Genomic DNA, 19,932 nt, shown 5'->3' with positions numbered 1-19,932 from the left:
CACACACACACAATTCTATCTACACACACACACACACAGTTCTATCTACACACACACACACACACACACAGCTCTATCTACACACACATACACAGTTCTATCTACACACACACACAGTTCTATCTACACACACACACACACACACACACACACACACACAGTTCTATCTACACACACCCATACACACACATACACACACAGACACACACACACATGCACACACACACACAGTTCTATCTACACACACACACACACACACACACACACACACACACACACACACACACAGTTCTATCTACACACACACACACACACACACACACAGAGTTCTATCTACACGCACACACACACACACACACACACACACACACACACACACACACACAGTTCTATCTACACGCACACACACAGTTCTATGTAAACACACACTCTGGTTTTTGAACCTGTGTGTTTTTGCATCGCCTCATCCCTCTCTGGGCTCCATTTGCCTTCAGATCCTGCCTGCCAGGCGGCAAACTAACTTCCAGCCTGCCTACCCACTCTCCAACTCGCCTTCAGCCGGACTCAGCTCCACACCTACGGACACCACCTGCCTGGAAACCCCTGAACTATTCAGTGCATTCATTCAGTAATCCTTTCCCTTGTTTAAAGGATAATATTTTACAGTAGAAACTGTAGTATATATCTGTGTAAATATTCTCTAATTACAATACAGAATTTAGTTCCTGAAAGCCAGCGCTGGTGTTTTGTTTTAAATATGAAACAATTAATTAATTCCAGCAGGACTATGTAAGTCCATCCACTAGAGGGAGCCACAGGAAAAACCTGCATAAAAGCCATTATAAACCTTCTTATTGTCCAAGTGACCAAAGGTGTGACGTCATAAAGAGCATGCAAACAGTGCTGCTGTGTTAGACATACGATACACACATATTTGTGTACATTAATCCTAATTCATCCACACATCTCCACTGGTATGTGTGCTGGTCTGGCTTTAGGCTTGCCTGGTTCTAGTTTACATACTATCACTCTTCTGACAGACTACACCATCACTTTTTAAATGTTTTGTAGCCCATATTAATAAGTGCCTGGATTCTGATGTTTTTAATTGTCCACCTACCTTTTTTTTAATAAACGACACTGTGGCTTCTTAGGACTGTTTTCCACATTTATACCCTGATTGATTTTTATACCAACTCTTCCAAATTTATTTGACTATTTTTGACCAACTCTACTATGACTTTTTAACCTACTTAATTCTTTGACATAGAACTTGTATGACCTTTTTTTGACATATCATACTGTGAATATAATACTCTTCATGAATTATTTCAAAATTCTATACTTGAACTAAATTAATAAATAAACTTTTTTTAGACACACTTTTTAATGGAATACTATGTCATGACTCTTATAAGACTTGTTTCAACATACTATATCACAACTTTGTTGTCCTGCAATATAATTATTTTTTCACATTTTACGCCATTGATTTTTAAAGCCATATTATACTTTGACTCTTCTATAACATTTCTTTACAAAATATACTATATATATATTTTTTATTACTTTTATCATCATACTATACTACCACTTTTTTTTCAAGATGCTACACTGTCTTTTTGAGATGTACTATTCTGTGATTTGTTTTCCCCACATACTATACAATGTCTATTTCATGCATATTTGACATACTACAACTTGTTTTGACATACTATGAATATTAATATGCATGCATTTGTTCTAGATTTTTCAATAATGCATACAAATGGTCTCCTTAATTTCTGAACACAGATGCAAAGAGGTTGTGCAATTAAATCCAAAAAACTTTATTTGTCCCTGAGGGCAATAACAGGCACAGAGTAGCTGTACAATAATAAATGTTGACACAAAACAAAGCAATACTGTACAGATTTAGATGAAAAATATATATTTACACAGACAGATATCTACAAAATAAATTATAATTATATAAACATTTTGTTTCAATGGAAACTTAAAAAAAAAGTATATATATATATACGGTATATATATATATATATATATATATATATATATATATATATATATATATATATATATATATATAAACTATAAGTAATCATGAATAGCTTGCTGTGTGTGTGTGTGTGTGTGTGTGTGTGTGTGTGTGTGTGTGTGTGTGTGTGTGTGTGTGTGAGGAGCTTCCCAAAAACAACAAAAACGTCCTCTGTGCTGCTCGGGAGCCGCCTCACCCTTTGGCTGGTGGATGAGGCGGGTGGTGTCGGGGGATGGGCGGAGGGGCAGGGAGGTTGGAATGGCACACACTGGGTCTCGGGCTCACTAAGGTAGGGGAGCAGTTCAGGGTCTGCTGTGGTGCTGGGTCTTCATTGGTTGATATGTTGGTTGACGTCCATTCTCAGCTGCCCAGGAGAGTCAAAACCATAGAGGAGTCCTGACCTATGAAACAGAACCACCAGAGATGAAAACCCATGAACTCAACTAGACAACATTTACATGGTTGCTAGCAAGAGTGTTGAATATGACCACCAATTATGAAATTATATTATGAACAATGGAATACTATTCTAGAAGGCTCCTATAATAAATGCAATCCATTTTTATATCATTACTGGTACTGTAGTTTTAGGAGATTACATTAGTCTCTGTAGGAGATTACTCACTCAGCCCACTGGTCCTGTGGTCCTCCATCCTTCTCATCTGGTCCTGTGGTCCTTTATCCTTCTCATCTGGTCCTGTGGTCCTCCATCCTTCTCATCTGGTCCTGTGGTCCTCCATCCTTCTCATCTGGTCCTGTAGTCCTCCATCCTTCTGAGGAGGTCAGTACTTATGACCGTACCTCTGTCAGGAACAGCCACCAACACCTAAATTAAAAAAATTAAAAGACAGAGTGAGTAAAACAAACAATCTTTGAATCACTTGTAAATTAGGAGACTTGTGTTACTGTGTAATTAAATGTTAACTTACCTTTGTCTTATCGCCATCTAAAATTTCAACACATACAATACATAACACATACAACACAACTATGACTCAGAAGGTAAATCATTTAAAAAGAGACACGCTATATTGCCATGAAATCCGGTCTTCCAATCACTTCCATGGCCACAGGTGTATAAAAGCAAGCAAGAGGCTGTCTGGGGCTTTATCAGTCCTGCCAGACACAAAGGATTTACAATCCTGCAGAAGACAGGCCGTTAGTCTTCATCCGAGTCGCTGTCTTCTGGCCACGCACAGTATCTTGTGAAGGTCGCGTAGTCACCGTCCTTGGAGCTCCTCTGCCTCTTCATACTTACCTCCCTGTCGTCTTCTCTGCTTCTCATCTGGTCCTGGAAGCTGAGTAGGTCTTCCACATGGTCTCTTCTTGTTGGGAGGCTGGTGCAGTGTGTGTAATCCTGAAGGTCTGCTGCTGCCATCAATACCTAAGTAAAAGAGACTTGGAGACTTGTCTTCAGGTTAGTAATTATGACCGTACCTTTGTCAGGAACAGCCACCAACACCTAACTTAAAAAAAAGAAAAAGACAGAGAGTGAGTCAAACAAACAATCTTTGAATCACTTGTAAATTACACTTTCAGGAGACTCATGTTACTGCTGTAATTAAATGTTAACTTACCTTTGTCTTATCGCCATCTACAATTTAAACACATACAATACATAACACAATACGCCTCACCCAGGTCTGTCCAAAGGTTTCCCCCACCCTCTAACTCACCACCAGGTGGTGATCAGTTGACAGCTCCACCCCTCTCTTCACCCGAGTGTCCAAAACATGCGGCTTCAGATCCGACGAAACGATCACAAAATCGATCATTGACCTTCGGCCTAGGGTGCTCTGGAGCACGTACACTGAATAGCATCCTTATGTTCGAACATGGTGTTCGTTATGGACAGTCCACGACTAGCACAGAAGTCCAATAACAAACGACCACTCGGATTTAGATCAGGGAGGCTGATCTCCCAATCACACTGCTGGAGGTATCAGAACGTCCTCCTGCTCACTGTCCTCATCTTCGGAGAAGAAAAACAACCAAAAACAACCCCACCCTGACCTACCTCATCCACAAGTTCATACTCAGCACCACCACTACTCTTCTGGTCTCTGATGAACCAAGGATGGATCTTCTTCAGGAGGTCGGGACATCAATTCATGAAGTCCCTGCCAGAAGCTGAGAGGAGGGAACTGCTGAGATCTGATGTCGTCATCGTCATCCACTTCTCTATTTGCATACTCATCGTCTACATCCTCTTGAATCCTCAGACATGAAGCTGGAGCCAGAATCTTCGCTCGTCCATCCTTCATCCTGAACGTCCTCCTGCTCGCTGTCCTCGTCTTCGGAGAAGTCTCCAAAAACAACCCCACCCTGACCTACCTCATCCACAAGTTCATACTCACCACCACCTCGTGCAGGACGGCCGATGAAGTCCTGCACGAGGCTGACAGGAAGGTCCTGCTGAGGTCTGAAGTCATCATCTGGCCACGAAAAGTATCTTCTGAATGTCGAGGAGTGGGGGCCTGAAGTCGCGAGTACTATCTCTTCATCGCTGTCCTCGGAGATCCTCTGCCTCTTCATACTTACCTCCCCGTCATCTTCTCTGCTTCTCTTTGTGGACGAGCTGCAGCCTGAGGTTGACGGAGTGGAATCTTCTGGTCTCTGAGGAACCAAGGATGGATCTTCTCTAGGACGGATCACACCAAAAGGTGTGGCCCATCCTTCATCCTGAACGTCCTCCTGCTCGCTGTCCTCGTCTTCGGAGAAGTCTCCAAAAACAGCCCCAACCTGACCTACCTCATCCACAAGTCCATACTCACCACCACCTTCACCTCCACCTTGCGCAGGACGGCCGATGTCTTCGTTGGCACCAACTGAGGGGGAAGAAAATTCAAAGTACAAGGATTTCTCATTGATTTAAACAAAGCAATAATCCTGTTTAAATTAGCCAAGAAGACAGCATATCTATATACCAACTATCGCTGCACTCTGTCACAAAGCCACCAACACACGGGGCTTTGAACAGGAATATCACACATAGTGCTGTTCTCTCTGTGTGAAGGAGGATCAATTCATGCAGCTGTCATGTGACAATTAATTTACTATTAGCATTATTTCAATATGTTAAAGTTTGAAAAATAAATGTTTTTGACTTCACCCATATATATTATGATTATATTCTTTTTTTTTTAAGTAATTTTTTTGGCCTTTATTGAGAGAACAGCGTGAGAGTGAAAGGGGGGAGAAAATGCAGAAAGGGCCGCCAGGCGGATTATAACTTTCAATATGTGGCTTGAAAAGGTTGACTTGTGCTGTAGATTCAAAATCAATACATTTTGTGATCAGAAACTAAACATAATTGAAAATATGAGGCTGTTTATTCTTAAATTACTGAACAGAAATGAAAACGGCATTAAGATTAATTAAGCCAATAATAATATTAATGAATAATTATAGTAATAACAATTACTATTATTGTAGCTGTTTAAACATATTATTTATACATTATTATAATAACGCAATATAAAATAATATAATATGAATAAATCTAATACAATTACAATATAAATGACTGTAATTATGTTATTATTATTATAATATTGTACATATTAAATGTAAATAACCTCAAAAATACTATGAATATTATTATAATCATCAATAGTGATTATTTTGTGCAAAGACATGTATTCTGCACCAAAGAATAGTGAGGACTTCAGTTTGTGAAACGATCAGTGGTTTCTGATCAATGTATTAGTGGATGGATTAGATGTCGCCTGTGCGTCATTACGCGCAGTGAAACGTAGCTTCTTTCATCCAAAATGACCACAGCGACCTCTTTACCCCAGAACTCATCATCATCACCCCGTCTATCATTTGCAGGTCGCAGCGCGTGCAGGATATGGTGTCATCGTGGAGGCGGCACGCGCACACGCAGTCTCGCGCAGTGACCGTTTCCATGGTGCAGACCTAAAACACTCTTTGGGCATTTTCTGAAATATGGCGCCGGCGCAATGTTTTTTGACAAATCTCTATGTAGCCTAAGATGTGGACGTTTTGACGCCCTCAAATCAAAGTGTTTCCACCACACTTCCTCGTAGGACACGCCACGGTTCTCCCGCCATATTTAAGACATGCTGGCCCACAAATCATTATTTTACACAAAGAAACCGTCGAGTGATGGTCTGGTTTCACCAAATGTGTTTTTCCACCAATCGTCATGAACTGATGTGAACTGTTCTCCTTCAAACTCCAATAGTTTCACTGATTTCTGGACTTGGGACGATTTCTTAGGCTATGAATCAACAAGTATAACACTAAAATAAATATAAAAGTTGTCTTACCATCACCGAGGAAGTCCGGATCCAGGCCCAGGGGATCCTCCAGGAGCCATCGATCCCAGTGAGCCATCGTCGTCGTCGTCGTCGCCGGTCTCTTCTTCCAAACAGTAGCTCGTTGACGATCCTCTAGACTGGTTTTCCAAAAAGATATCGATATCGATTGTGTTTTTCTCAAGCGCTTTAAACTTGTCACAGGTTGGGTCAACTCTCAGTTTATCCAATGTGTGTGTAGTCCAAGTGCAAAAAGAGAACTCCAAATGGTGGACAGCGCTTTTATACCTGCTCGACGGGTCATAATTCGTTTTCCATGACAATTAGTGACGCGCGTGCGTGCCTGTGCTTGCGCAAGTCCGAACAGCGATTTTTTTCTCATATTTGTCAAATGTATGTTAATTTTCTTGTATTGTTTCGTCATTAATTGTTCAGGACACTGTGACAGTACACCAAGCGTCTTGTACTGCGGTCAAGCCAGCCGACACATCGTGAACGACAGTCAAGCCAGCCGACCCGGTTTTTTGCTGTACGTGATAATAGTATCTTTACGGTAATAATGTCTCAGAACTGGTTTCAAAATAAAAGCACTCGTCTGGATGACCAATGAAGTACGTGCAATGCTGAGGGTATGGAATGTAGCGTTCAAGTCTGGGGACGGAGAGGCGCTCAGATAAGCCAGAGCCAACCTGAACCGTGCCATCAGAATAGCAAAGCTTGCCTATGGTCAGAAAATCCAGGGATTCTTCCACGACCCGACGAACACCAGATGCATGTGGCAAGGCTTCCAGACCATCACAGACTACAAGGCTGCTCCTTTACCCTGTGAGGACAACACAGAATTCCTCAACGCACTCAATAACTACTTTGGTCGGTTTGAAGCACTCAACAACACTCCAGCGAGGAAATCCACATCTCACCCAGATGAACAGGCACTCAGACTTGAGACTGCTGAGGTCCGGAGGACGCTGAGAAGACGCACAAAGGCAGTGGGCCCCAATGACATACCGGGACGGGTGCTCAAAGACTGTGCTGACCAGCTGGCTCACGTCCTTACGGACCTATTCAACACCTCGCTGACCCATGCTGTCGTCCCATCCTGGTTCAAGACTACCACCATCACACCAGTGCCCAAAAAAGTCCACAATCTCATCCCTCAATGATTACCGCCCCGTCGCACTCACTCCCATCATGATGAAGTGCTTCGAGAGGCTGGTGAAGGACCACATCATCTCCAACCCCCCCCTCTTTTGATCCGCTCGCTTACCACTCCAACCGCTCCACAGAGGACGCCTTCTCCTCTACACTCCAGAAGAAACACCTCAAGCATCATCTCCCTCAGCACCAGCTCCACCCAGGGCTGCGTCCTGAGCCCACTGCTCTTCACCCTGATGACCCATGACTGCCGTGCCAGGTTCAGTACGAACCACATCATTAAGTATGCGGATGATCAGGGACAACAAAAAAACTGGCCTACAGAGAGGGGGTGAAACATCTGGTGGACTAGTGTGACATGAACAATCTAATGCTGAATGTCAACAAAACAAAAGAGATCATTGTTGACTTCAGGAAAAATTAGCCAACACTGTAAGACTTCCCTGTAAATTTACAGTGAAATTCTAACGGTGAACTACTGTATTATGATTGTACAGTGTATTGCTGTGAAAGCAAAGCATTCTGGGAGTCATGACGCTTGCTCAAGCATCCCAACGGTCAAATGTTTCTTTTCACAGTTATTTACTGCTTACAGCTGAGAATCTCGGGAAAATAACGTGATCATTCATATTTGAAGTTTGAAGGATAATCATTAGTCAGAGCTGAAATAGTCATTCTTAATTTGAAATTATGTCTTGTATATTTTATACAGTCTATAGTTGATGCGTACGTAACCTTATGTCACTTTAATTTGACCAGATAAAGAGAAAATATTTAAAAGTTGCGCCTTATTTTTTTCGAGTTGTGACCGTTGAGCACCACAGTTCGTCTGCACTGACGTCGCGGCAGCAGCAGCCTCCAGCGCGGAAACACCGGAGAGACGACACCGAAAGCTTGGATTTATTAACGTTACGTGTCTAAGTTTTACCACCGCCAGGTTAGCGTCCAGTAGATTTATTTGGTTTACTATTTAGTCATTTTTCAGTGACTGTCGATGAAGACGGCGCCTGAAGTTTTGACTTATTAACGTTACGTTTTTTTTTTTTTTTATCACCGCCACGTTTGGAGCGTCCAGTGGATTTATTTAGTTAATTTTTGAGCTCCAGACCAGACGAAAAGACAAAGAAGGGAAACGAGTACCCCATGGTAAGTCAAGTTCTCAACTTTAGCTCAACTTTTCCAACACGTATGCTAGCACAGCACATGTAAGCTAGCTAACTGTTAACTGGCGTTAACTGTCTTAGCTGCGTCAGATGCTTAATAATATTGTATGGTTGCATAATATATTAATACTAACAAGGGAGACGAGGCAGCAGTCTAGCATGTGTTTCTAGAATGTTCAGTTGTCAGTTTTGCGGCCATGCATGTGGTACTAATATGCCTTTGTAGGCAGATGCCAGCAGGGCCGGAGTGGGACTCATTTTCAGCCCTGGAGTTTCATACCTCAGACCGGCCCACTTTAGATCACGACCTATTATATTAAAATAATGTAATTATAACTTTACATGTTAAGCATACAATAGCGCACTGTTCTCTAAAGCCTTGTAATTCCGTGTATTTTCACACAGCCTTGTGGGCACAAGTGCCCATAGTTCGGCCGTGTTCAGCTGTCTGTTTCCCGGCTGGTTTGCGTGCGGCGCGTCTTGGCGTTTCGCGTTCGACGGAGAGTCCGCCTGTGTGGACTCTTGTGGACCTGGGCGGGCCGGTGTTTGACCGATGTCCGCGGGCTTTTCAGCCAGCTCTGTCTGAGGGTGATAGTCCCGACAGTTCGGCTGGGTTCTTGTGTCTATTTACCTGCGGGAATCCCCGCAACGCGTCCGAGTGTTTTACGTGTGTACGGACGGAGCAGAAGTCCGGCTTCGCTGTGCGTAATTGTGGCGTGGCGCGGACCTGGACCGGCCGGTGCTTAAGTGAGCTGCACGGGCTTTTCACACAGCCTTGGGGGCACAAGTGCCCATAATTCGGCCGTGTTTAGCTGTCTGTTTCCCGGCTGGTTTGCGTGCGGCGCGTCTTGGCGTTTCGCGTTCGACGGAGAGTCCGCCTGTGTGGACTCTTGTGGACCTGGGCGGGCCTGTGTTTTAGTGAGGACCGCTGGCTTTTCACCATGGTCTGGGGGCATCAGGGCCGAGAGTTCGGCTGGGTTCTTGTGTCTATTTACCTGCGGGAATCCCCGCGACGCATACACGTGATACCCACTCCACTCAGTGCCATGACTGAACACCGGCACAAAAATAAATAAAAATAATAATTGAACACCGGCCCTCGCGGCCCAAAAGTCAGACCGGCCCACCGGGAATTGTCCCGGTCCTCCCGATTAGCCACTCCGGGCCTGGATGCCAGTATAGATGATGTAGTCAATTTTATTCCAGATTAAGACATAGAAATTATTGAAATGCAATGAATGGAGCTCAGTGTAATTTTTAAATAATTTCTTTCAATATGACATTGATGACAACCATATAAAACATTGTTTAATTATATTAACATTAACTTAGAACTGCAATGCTGTTTTTGTCTCCTATATAGGTGTCAGCAACAGCAGCGACTGTGAAGACATCCCTCGCCCTGGCCATAGCCCTTGTTGATCATTCTAGGTAAACCCTAAGTCCCACATGTTTACTTACACTGTACTACTGCACATATGCAGAGTATTTCTATTGAACCTGAATCTCAAAGAGACGGCTTGGCCCACTCGCTATGTGCATTCTCGTTGTTGGGTGTGGAATGCTACTGGACCCTCTATAACACATACATCAAAGGCAGTGCAATGGACGAAAACAATATAGCGCAAGTGGCCACCTGATAATACATCAAATGGTCAATTTGACAATCAGCCTAACTCTTTTTTCATTGTGTTTCAGGTCCAATGATTTGTGACCAGCGTTAGATGTAAGAATCGAGGGTCAGTTGGTGTGTGAAGGAGCATCGTTTGTTTTGGGGCTTGCTGTTGTCTTCACGTGCTACTCCAACTTCAACCTCCAATATCAGGATCAGGCTGCCTGCACACTTGAATTCATACAGAGGTAAGTTTGAATCCGATATCGAGGCATTAGCGTCAGATGTGTATTGCTGTATAGTAGGGCCCCACTCTGAATCACTCCCAAACTGTAGGTAGCTGATTGATGTATTTAGTATTTCCATCACTTTAATTTAATAAATTCCACAATATAATCATCCTATTTTCAACATTCTGTTGTTCTGGATTACTATCGGCAGAAATATGTGTCACTACAAACTGAATTTGAATCATTTATATTTTAATTTGAATTGATTAATTGATTAGTTTGGAACTGAATTCCAATAAACTGAATACAGGATAAGCAGTAGACGATGGATGGAGCAATTCAAATTCAGATATAAATTATTAAATACATTTTTCTGTGACACACAATTTTGCCCATAGATAAATCTTCTAGAGCAAAGTGTTATTGTACTATTTCAGTCACTGAAGGTCAAAGGTCCCAGTCAAATTGTATTTTTGTAACACCGTAGAAGTGCCACATGGCCATAGCATTTTAGTCACTGAATTATCCACAACATGTTCCTGTTTCACAATAAAAGCCTTGTTATGTATTGAATGGATTCTGTCCATTGAAATGCTACAGGGCTTTTAATTTGAAACATATACAGGAATTCTTGAGTTTGTATTAACAGTATAACGCAGTAACACAAATTTGACAGTAGTTGGACGCAGATCAGACAATAAGGAAGCTTCATACTAAATTGATATAAGCAAATACAGGAGACTTATGGAACAGAGGGAATTAGAAATAAATGCCTGTCTCTAATATAAGCCTGCTTCAAATAAAGCCCTGTTATCCTCTGTATGTGAGGTAAATAAAGGCCCCGGCCACTATTTGAGAATTTACGGTATGCTACAAGTGATTTCCTAATTCTTTTTTGTGTCTCTTGTTTTACCTTGCTATGCCTTGTAGAAGCTAAGTTGGGATCAACCCAGAGAGAGGGACAAAGGCACGACGGGGGAAAGTGACCAGCAAGAAGAGTGGGAAAATGGACAGGCGACATCCCCGACATGTGTGCACACTCTTGAGGATGCTCATGGATTTTGAGTGGGACTTTGTGTGAGTTGGACAATCCCTGACCTGCACTCATTCACAACATTCTTTTTATTTGTAGGGGCTGTATTTTATTATTTTTTATTTAATTTTGTTAACAAATTTCACCAATCATGTTTAATGTTTAAGCTATTGGGCCAGCACTCAGTATTGTTCAATAACATGGTTCTGTGAACCCCCAAGCGTAATGGGGGAGGCTATTTCCTTTTGAAACAGAAAAGTCACAGTACTATTTACTCTGTCCGTAAAGTACAAATGTTTTCAGCCCATTACTCATCAGATACATACACACACACACACTCAAACTCACACACACACACACACACACACACACACAGCTCATCCACACTATTTTTGTTGGTAAGAGATTGAGTATTTGAATGTTTTACATGTTATTTTCTGTCAAACTCAGGGGTTACTCTAATAAACAAGAATAATATTAATATTTCCTGTTGTCTTGTTATCCTTCCCAATTGTTATTTTTCATTTCCTTGTTAGTTTTTACAGATGCTTGTATCACCGGTTCCTAAATGTTTTAGGGAAAATAGTACGCTGGCGAAACTGATTGAATGATTACAAAAAGTTACTGTAGTTCTCTGATACAGTAGAAATACTGTAATTTATACAATAGCTTGCTGGCAAAAACTACTGCCAGTGATTTACTGTAATTTTGTAATGTAGCAAATTACTGTATATTTAGATTACAAAAAGTTACTGTATTTCTCTAATACAGTAGAGCTACTGTAGTTTTACAGTATCTCACAGGCGAAACTGCTGCCAGTGATTTACTGTATTTTTGAATTAATATAGCAAATTACTGTATATTTACATTACAATACATTACTGTATTTCTCTAATACAGCAGAGCTACTGTAATTTATACAGTATCTCACAGGCGAAACTGCTGCCAGTGATTTACTGTAATTTTACAGTAAAAAGTTTTACAGTGAAGTCACACCCCCTCCTCATCAATGATGCCGCAGTGGAGCTGGTCAGCAGCAGCCTGGTCCCTTCACACCTCTGCTCTTGTGAAGAGAGCACAGCAGCGTCTGCATTTTCTGCGTCGGATGAGAGTAGCAAACCTCCCCCCTCCCATCCTCACCACCTTCTACAGAGGGACAATAGAGAGCATACTGACCAGCTGCATCTCTGTCTGGTCTGGGGCCTGCAACGCCTCAGACTGGAAATGTGAGTGGTGAGGACAGCGGAGAGAATCATCGGGACAGTACTTCCTGCCATCCACGACACTGCTCGCAGACGCTGCCTGACCAGGGCTCAGTCGATCACCAAAGACCCCTCCCTACCCCACCATTGATTGTTCTCCCTGCTGCCCTCTGGTAAGAGGTTCAGCAGCATCAAAAGCAGAAAAGCCAGATTTCACAACAGCTTCATCCCCCACGCCATTAGACTATTAAACTCCCAATAAACCCCCTCCCATATATATGACACTAGTCACTTTACATGGACACAGTGAACTCTATTGTACTAAAAACTGTTACTATCTTGCACTATTTCATTCTGTCTATTCACTGTTACTGTACATCCTACTGGTACAGATATTTGCACTATTCATATTGTCTATTCACTGTACAATATATCGTGCTGCTACACATAACTCATATTATTATTATTATTATTCATATTGTCTATTCACTTTTATAATACATCCTGCTGCTAAATATATGTGACAGGTAGACTGATTGTGACAGGTAGACTTCCCCCTCCCCCTTCCTGTTTCAGCCACACTTTGCAATCAGTGATTAGTGCCAGGTGACCTAATCACTTGGCTCTTTGTTCAAAGATATCTGCAAGCAGCCAGCAGCAGGCTTTCTTCGCTCTGTCCCAACACCACATTGCTTTAGGGATGCTAATGTTCAACTAAGGTATGTCGTTTTTGTAGTCTGTCACATACATACTGTTAGCTCTTTCTTTACGAGGTACCTCCCTGGTGTCTGCAGGTGTTTGCGGTAACAAGAGAGCTAAAGCAAGGTAGTGGTGGCGTCTCCTCCCTTCCCCCACGCAGTGCGGCATTAGTGAGAGGAATGTGGTGAACTTAGTGCTAGCCTATGCACCTAAGTTGTTTGGCGTAACTTGCAACCCTCAGGTATGCGGTTTCTTTATTGTATTTAAATGTCCAGTTTGGGATAATGGACTGTGGCTGTGGAGATGTTGCATATTATATGCCCCCTTGAACGGATTAATATACATGCCTTTCATACTAGGAATGGGAATATGATGGAGAACCCCACGTGATCCAATTGTGGTTCTGGCAAAGGAGGAGCTCTGGCTACTGCTGTTTTCTTGCCCACCTTTTTCTTATGTTTATTTGGTTTGCTTTAAACTGTTCTATTTTTGGTTTATTTATTTAATTTAGTTGAACTGTGTTGGAGAGAAGGCTTGTGGTGACTAAATATCTGAACCATTGAGATTTTGAGTGGTGTTTAGTGCCAGGGCAGGTGGGTTGTCACCGGCGTACAGGTGGGGGTCACTGGGTGCAGGGTCCCCCCCCTTCTGGGTCTATTGCATGCAACTTTGCTGTGTCCTCTTTTATAGTAGAAGTGAGTTTTAAATGCCTCCATATAAAATGCATGACTAACCTGTGTGTCTTCTGCTTTGCAGTGTGAGCGGCTTGTTCTTTCCGGTGCCCGGTGGTGGTGACCCCCTCCCTTCCCCCTTTCCCTTCACGTACTCCCTCCTGTGGGTCTCTCTGACACCCTCTCCCCTGCACTGGTAACCTTTTAGGATTTTGAAGTATATTTTTGTAATAAAACAATTGACTTTTAACAGGATCTCATCTTTTAAAAATCTTTATTCATTAGAGCCACCAATTGATCTGCTGTCTAAATAAAAAGTAAAAAGCTGTTTGAACTGGAACTCCCATCTTTGCTCCTTTTCTCTGTATTAGAACTTGTGTGCTAAGTTGGTATTCTCTGGGTGAAATTCCCAGAGTGGCGTTGTCACATTTGCTGGCAGGGGCTTACAGCTGCCCTTGCCACATATACTTTTCTGTTGGATGCTACATTTCTGTAAATAAGTCACAATTGTTTTGTTATATTCTGTTTCTTTTATATTTTGTTCTATTTCTATTTTATATACTTTATATTTATACTGTTTTTACTTGTCTTCAGCTTTTATTTGGAGCCTTCCAACATAATCTTGCTCAATGTACATTGAAAATGTGCTTTGAATGTCAATAAAGTCTGTCTAAGCCTAAGTCTATCAAGACATTCTGATATACTGTATGTTTATTTTTTAAACCCTCTCCATGTAAAGATTTCTGATGTACAACATGTTCTATGTATTATTAAGAATTCTAGTAGTGACAGCAAATTATAAATATGTATCTTTTGCAGTCCTTTAAAAGCAATTTAAAAATTCTATCACTGGGTTAAAATCATTACAAGTAGTTATTCCTTTTTTGATTTTCACATTTGTTTTGTGTAGGACAATAATACGGTCTTGCAAGTATAGGAATCATAATTTTGATGACTAAGACAAAGTTCAGGCTCACCTGAGCTCCATTACTCTACAGTCCTGCCCCATCTTTGCAGAAACCATTTCACCCCACCAGGAGTTCCACCATTGAACCTCTAGGCTGCGGTTTAGGGTCTTCATCCATTAACTTTGGTTTACTACTTGATTGTTCGACTTCGATGGATACTGTAATACTTTTGTATTTAATTAACTCTGTACATTTAAATTTTTTCATACTCTTATACATACTGTCACACATACTCTCATGTGTGTTAAATACCCAACATGTATTTTTTTTAGAAATTTATTTTTTATTATTTTGTACATTCACAACAAACATTTAACTTTAGAACAATATGAGCTTTATATTTCGAAATTAAATACAATTAAAACAGCTGTAACCATATTGGAATAAGTAATAAATATGTAAAAAATAAATATAATAAAGAAACTTTCTCAATGTTGAGAAAATAAAATGTGGTCCTAATTGCAAAGGACACAATCCCACTTGCTTTCCCTTGCTTGTAGGAGTTGTTCCTTACCCATCCCCAGACACAGCTCATGGTACCACCTTTGGCATGTGTCACACATTATCTGTTAAAATGAAATAAGCAAAGACAATATCTTTATCATCTTGTCAGGAATAAGAGGCCATTTAGGACAATTGTTTGAAGGAATGTAGGGAATTTAGGGGGTCCGCAACGTTGTTTGTCCTTTGTCTGAAAAAGTTTGAGAAATACTCAAACAATAGATTTTATTATATTATCATACAATATACCCCAGATCATAAATGTACAAGAAAAAGTAAAAACAACTAACCCAATCAGTAGTTGGAGGCCCTGATCCTGGGGGCTTTGAGGCAGAGCACATCGCACAGTGGTTGTCTATGTCAAACACTGAAAGAAAAAGAAAACACATTTCTTATATTACACACACTTAATATTAACACATTCCATTTTGTTGGCAGCTGGGATGAATTTATATGAACCTTCTCAAACTTGATTATGAATTATCATCAACTCAGCAGATATTGAATTAGTTTCAAGGAGGAATCCGTCATGTAGTCACACGGTGACTGTGTAACGATACTTTTGATGCATCATTTTACAGTTTTTTACGATTGTTTACACACTAAAATAAAAATGTCCACACAATTTGCGAAATTCTACTCCAAGGAGCAAAACACCTCCACGGATTTGCACAACATTACACACAATGTCTGCTCTGCTTCACCCTTTTTGCAAAACATTACACACAGGGATTTGTAAAACACTACACACATTTTCACACCTTACACACAGATAAGGATTGTGAGGTTACTTCCTTGTCACTACAAAGCCCCGGATTGCCAATGACCACACTAATGAACAAATTGGATAATCACATCCACCAAGTGTGGAAGCACACATGTGCTTATTTGAAAATGCAGCACTCAGGTGTGCTATAAAAGGCAGCCGGTGAGTTCACCTGTCTTCAACAAAAATGGAAGGAGCTAGAAGAAGAAGAGTGGGAATGAGAGGGGGAGCTCAAAGAGGAGATGAAGGCGGTAGAGGAAGAGGAGGAGGCCCAGGTAGAGGAAGAGGAGAAGAAGGAGATAGAGGAAGAGGTAGATAAAATAAATACTTGAAATATTCAGTCTGCAGCATAAGTGTTGTGCAGTGCTTGGTAAGTTTATAGTAGGCCTATTTGTGTACATTCTCCCTATATCTCAAACTAATCATGAAGAATGTTGTGGGTTTTCACTATTTTTTTGACATCTACGGTAAATTATCCCTTATATAACAATGTCTGGCCAAAAATCTAGCACATGCTATTTCCTAAAATTAGTTTTTTTACAAATGTGTTTTTTATTCATCACAGCAGTGTGAAACTGGCTGCAATAGCGTCTGATCATTGAGGACTGTGTTGGTTACAGTTTTTTCGATCGTTTACACACATTTTCTGAAAGCATGCCTCATACTCTCAGAACTCTACACACAAATCAAAAAAACACACACACAATGGGCAAAACCCCTCAATTCTCCTGCAAAATGAAACTTTACATTCAAAACAATGTTATTTCTTCTCAAAATGGTATTTTGTTGTCAAATGACACACACAAACCATCATATGAATAGACATTTATAAGAACCAGTTGAAGACTGATGTGGTCAATGTAAAACACGATGAACACTGATGTGCTCAATGTAAAACACGATGAACACTTCTTCTCCATTTACCATAATGACTTAGGCCTTTTTTTGTTCAGTGTTACACTCACTGCAGACAGTACATACATAAATGTGTTGTGAAATATTTTAGAATATTGTTTTTATATATTTTATTTTTCCCACAAGAATACTGTAATGTACACAGTGTTCATCCAAACCAACACAAAGTTGCATATACAGTGGTCTACATACAAAACCAGAAGAATTTACTGTATACAGTTACAAAAAAAACAAAAAAACAACAACTATCCCCCATCCTCTCTTCTGTTTCGGTCTGGCCACAGCACCTCATCCACATCACAGGCAATGCAAGCGATGGCCGAGCAGCGGGGGAAATATCGCCTAGCATGGCAAATCCATGCTAGGCTCCTCCTCGTACTCTCACTCCTCTGGCTCTGCCTCTGTTGCCAATGTTGGCATCCATTGCTCCAAAACAGAAGAGCTCACCTGTTGCACTTTTATGCTAATGCTCTGATTGCAAATTGTAAAACTGTGTTGCAGGTGTTTTCCCATGTGATGAGTCAGTGTGCATAGTAGGGAAATTAACTTTAGAATTTTGAATGGCAGTGTGTTCCTTGTGAAAACAAGAGATTTTCTTCATGAAAATTGTGCCAAATGCAGAGAATTGTGTGTAGTGTTTTGAAAAAAGTGTGTTTTAAAACTGCAATTTGAGTGTAAAGCAGGAATTGTGCTTGCAGTTTAGCAGAGTTAGTTCAGGGTGTTGGTGCATGAGTTACATGTTGTGGTCATTGTGGGCCCTAGTTTCGTAGACCAGGCGCAGTCAGCTTTCAGCGCACCTGCGCCGCGCCGACGGGGTGTGGCCGCCTGGACTTTGCAAGTTTCGTGCACCGCGCAGGCTCGCGCAGGCACACCTCCCGTCTCGCCCACCGGCGCAAGTGGGAAAGAGGGAGGAGAAGAAGGCGTGAGTGGGAGACGAGGAGGAGACGAGGCGTGGACTGGGATTAATACAGCCGATTCAGATCTTCACCAATCAAATGAGCTCCTCTCCTCTCCTTTAATGCGTTAGGGGAGGTTCAGTGCAAGTTCCGTCACTTGACAACCCGATGACAGAAGCAGCGCCGCCGCTCCCACCACACGCATCACGCGCTGTGCGTGCGTATCATAATAATAACAATGCCGATATTATAAAAAACAGGAGAGAGAGAGGGAGATGTTTTGGTCCGAGAGGCTGAGTTTCCGTTACGCGTGCCATCCGCCTTTGATCTGACGTCAGATGTGACGGGACAATCTATATAGATATAAATTAACGTGTTGATTCAATAAGTTGCATTAAATAGTGTTTGTTGTGATTATTTATTGCATTTAAATGTGCCTGGAACTGTGGAAACCTGCCTGTGAGGTCTCGGTGACGTGTGCGCACTGCGCGCCGTCAGCCAAACTTCCGATCCGCCAGCTGTGATTCGCATTGAATGAATGGACTTTATTTACGCCTTGCGCCTTGCGCCGAAAGTAGACCAGGTCGGAGCTGGCGAGCTTTCAGCGCAGTCTCGGCGAGGCTTTTTGCCACGAAACTTCCGCTACGCCAAGCTGAATCTGTGACGCCTCCCCCTGCTGCGCCGCCACACCCATCTTGGCGCAGGCGATCTACCAAACTGCCAAACTGACGGTGCGCAAGGCTGCGCGGGTCGAAACTTGCACTGCGCCGGCTGCGCCACCCTGCGCTGGTCTACGAAACTAGGGCCCTGTGTCTCAAGTACCAGTATTTGTGTGTAAACAATTGAGAAAAACTGTAAATGAAAACTAATAGCATTTTCACAAATATGTGTCTATGTTTTGACTGAAGTGTGTCATTTTGCAAACAATCTAGGAATTATGCAAATTGAGTTTGGTGTTTGGATAATTGTGATTATATTTTGAAAAAAAGAACCCGGTTTTCAAAATTGCATGTAAACAATTGAAAAAAACTGTAACATATTCATTAAGGCAAACACGCTCAATGGATTGCGCGTGCATCTGCTCTAACATGGTAAAAAAGTCAAAGTGCAGTGCATTTATCACAACAAAAATGACACAATTGCAAATACATCACAGTGTTGATGTGCGTCGGTTAGATACGTCCCAGGTGTCTTGCAGCAGGAGAGAAATCTCTAAAAAGAAACGTAGTTCCGGGCAATAAAAAAATAAAGTCTCAAAAATGCAAAGAGGACCAGATGGCCAGATCCGCGATCCCCATGGCATGCTTTGTCATATGGACTTATTGCCTCATCTTTGCAGGTCTTCAGAAAGCTCAGTCCCGGACCTAAAATGACCAGGAAGTGGTTTGTAGACACATGACTTTAGCTGCCGACTTTGAACTACACCATAGACATAGATAGCTATCACCACAGCCTTTATTAAATTTTAGCCATACCCTATAGTTCCCAGGCATGGATATTTTAGAAATAAGTAATAAAAAAAAGTTTAAAAAAAGGTTATCGTCAAACACTATCGGGTACATTTCGACAATTGTTTAAGATTTTGATAAGTGATTGTGTCCAAACATGCAGCTGTTGTTTCATTTTAAAATCCAATTTTAAGATTTGTAAAGTAGTATCTCTACAGGTAAGTCATTAATGCCGCTATGTGGGGGAAACGTGTATATTGTAATTGAGCTAACAAATGTTAGGGCATTACATTAATTCAATTGGTTTAGCATTTAATCCTTTCAACTCATTCAAATTTTATTTTTCATTAGA

Source organism: Eutrigla gurnardus, assembly GCF_963514095.1.
Source record: "Eutrigla gurnardus genome assembly, chromosome: 7".
In the NCBI taxonomy this organism is placed as follows: domain Eukaryota; kingdom Metazoa; phylum Chordata; class Actinopteri; order Perciformes; family Triglidae; genus Eutrigla; species Eutrigla gurnardus.
The sequence above is the reverse complement of the archived record's forward strand: the minus strand, read 5'-3'. Positions refer to the sequence as shown.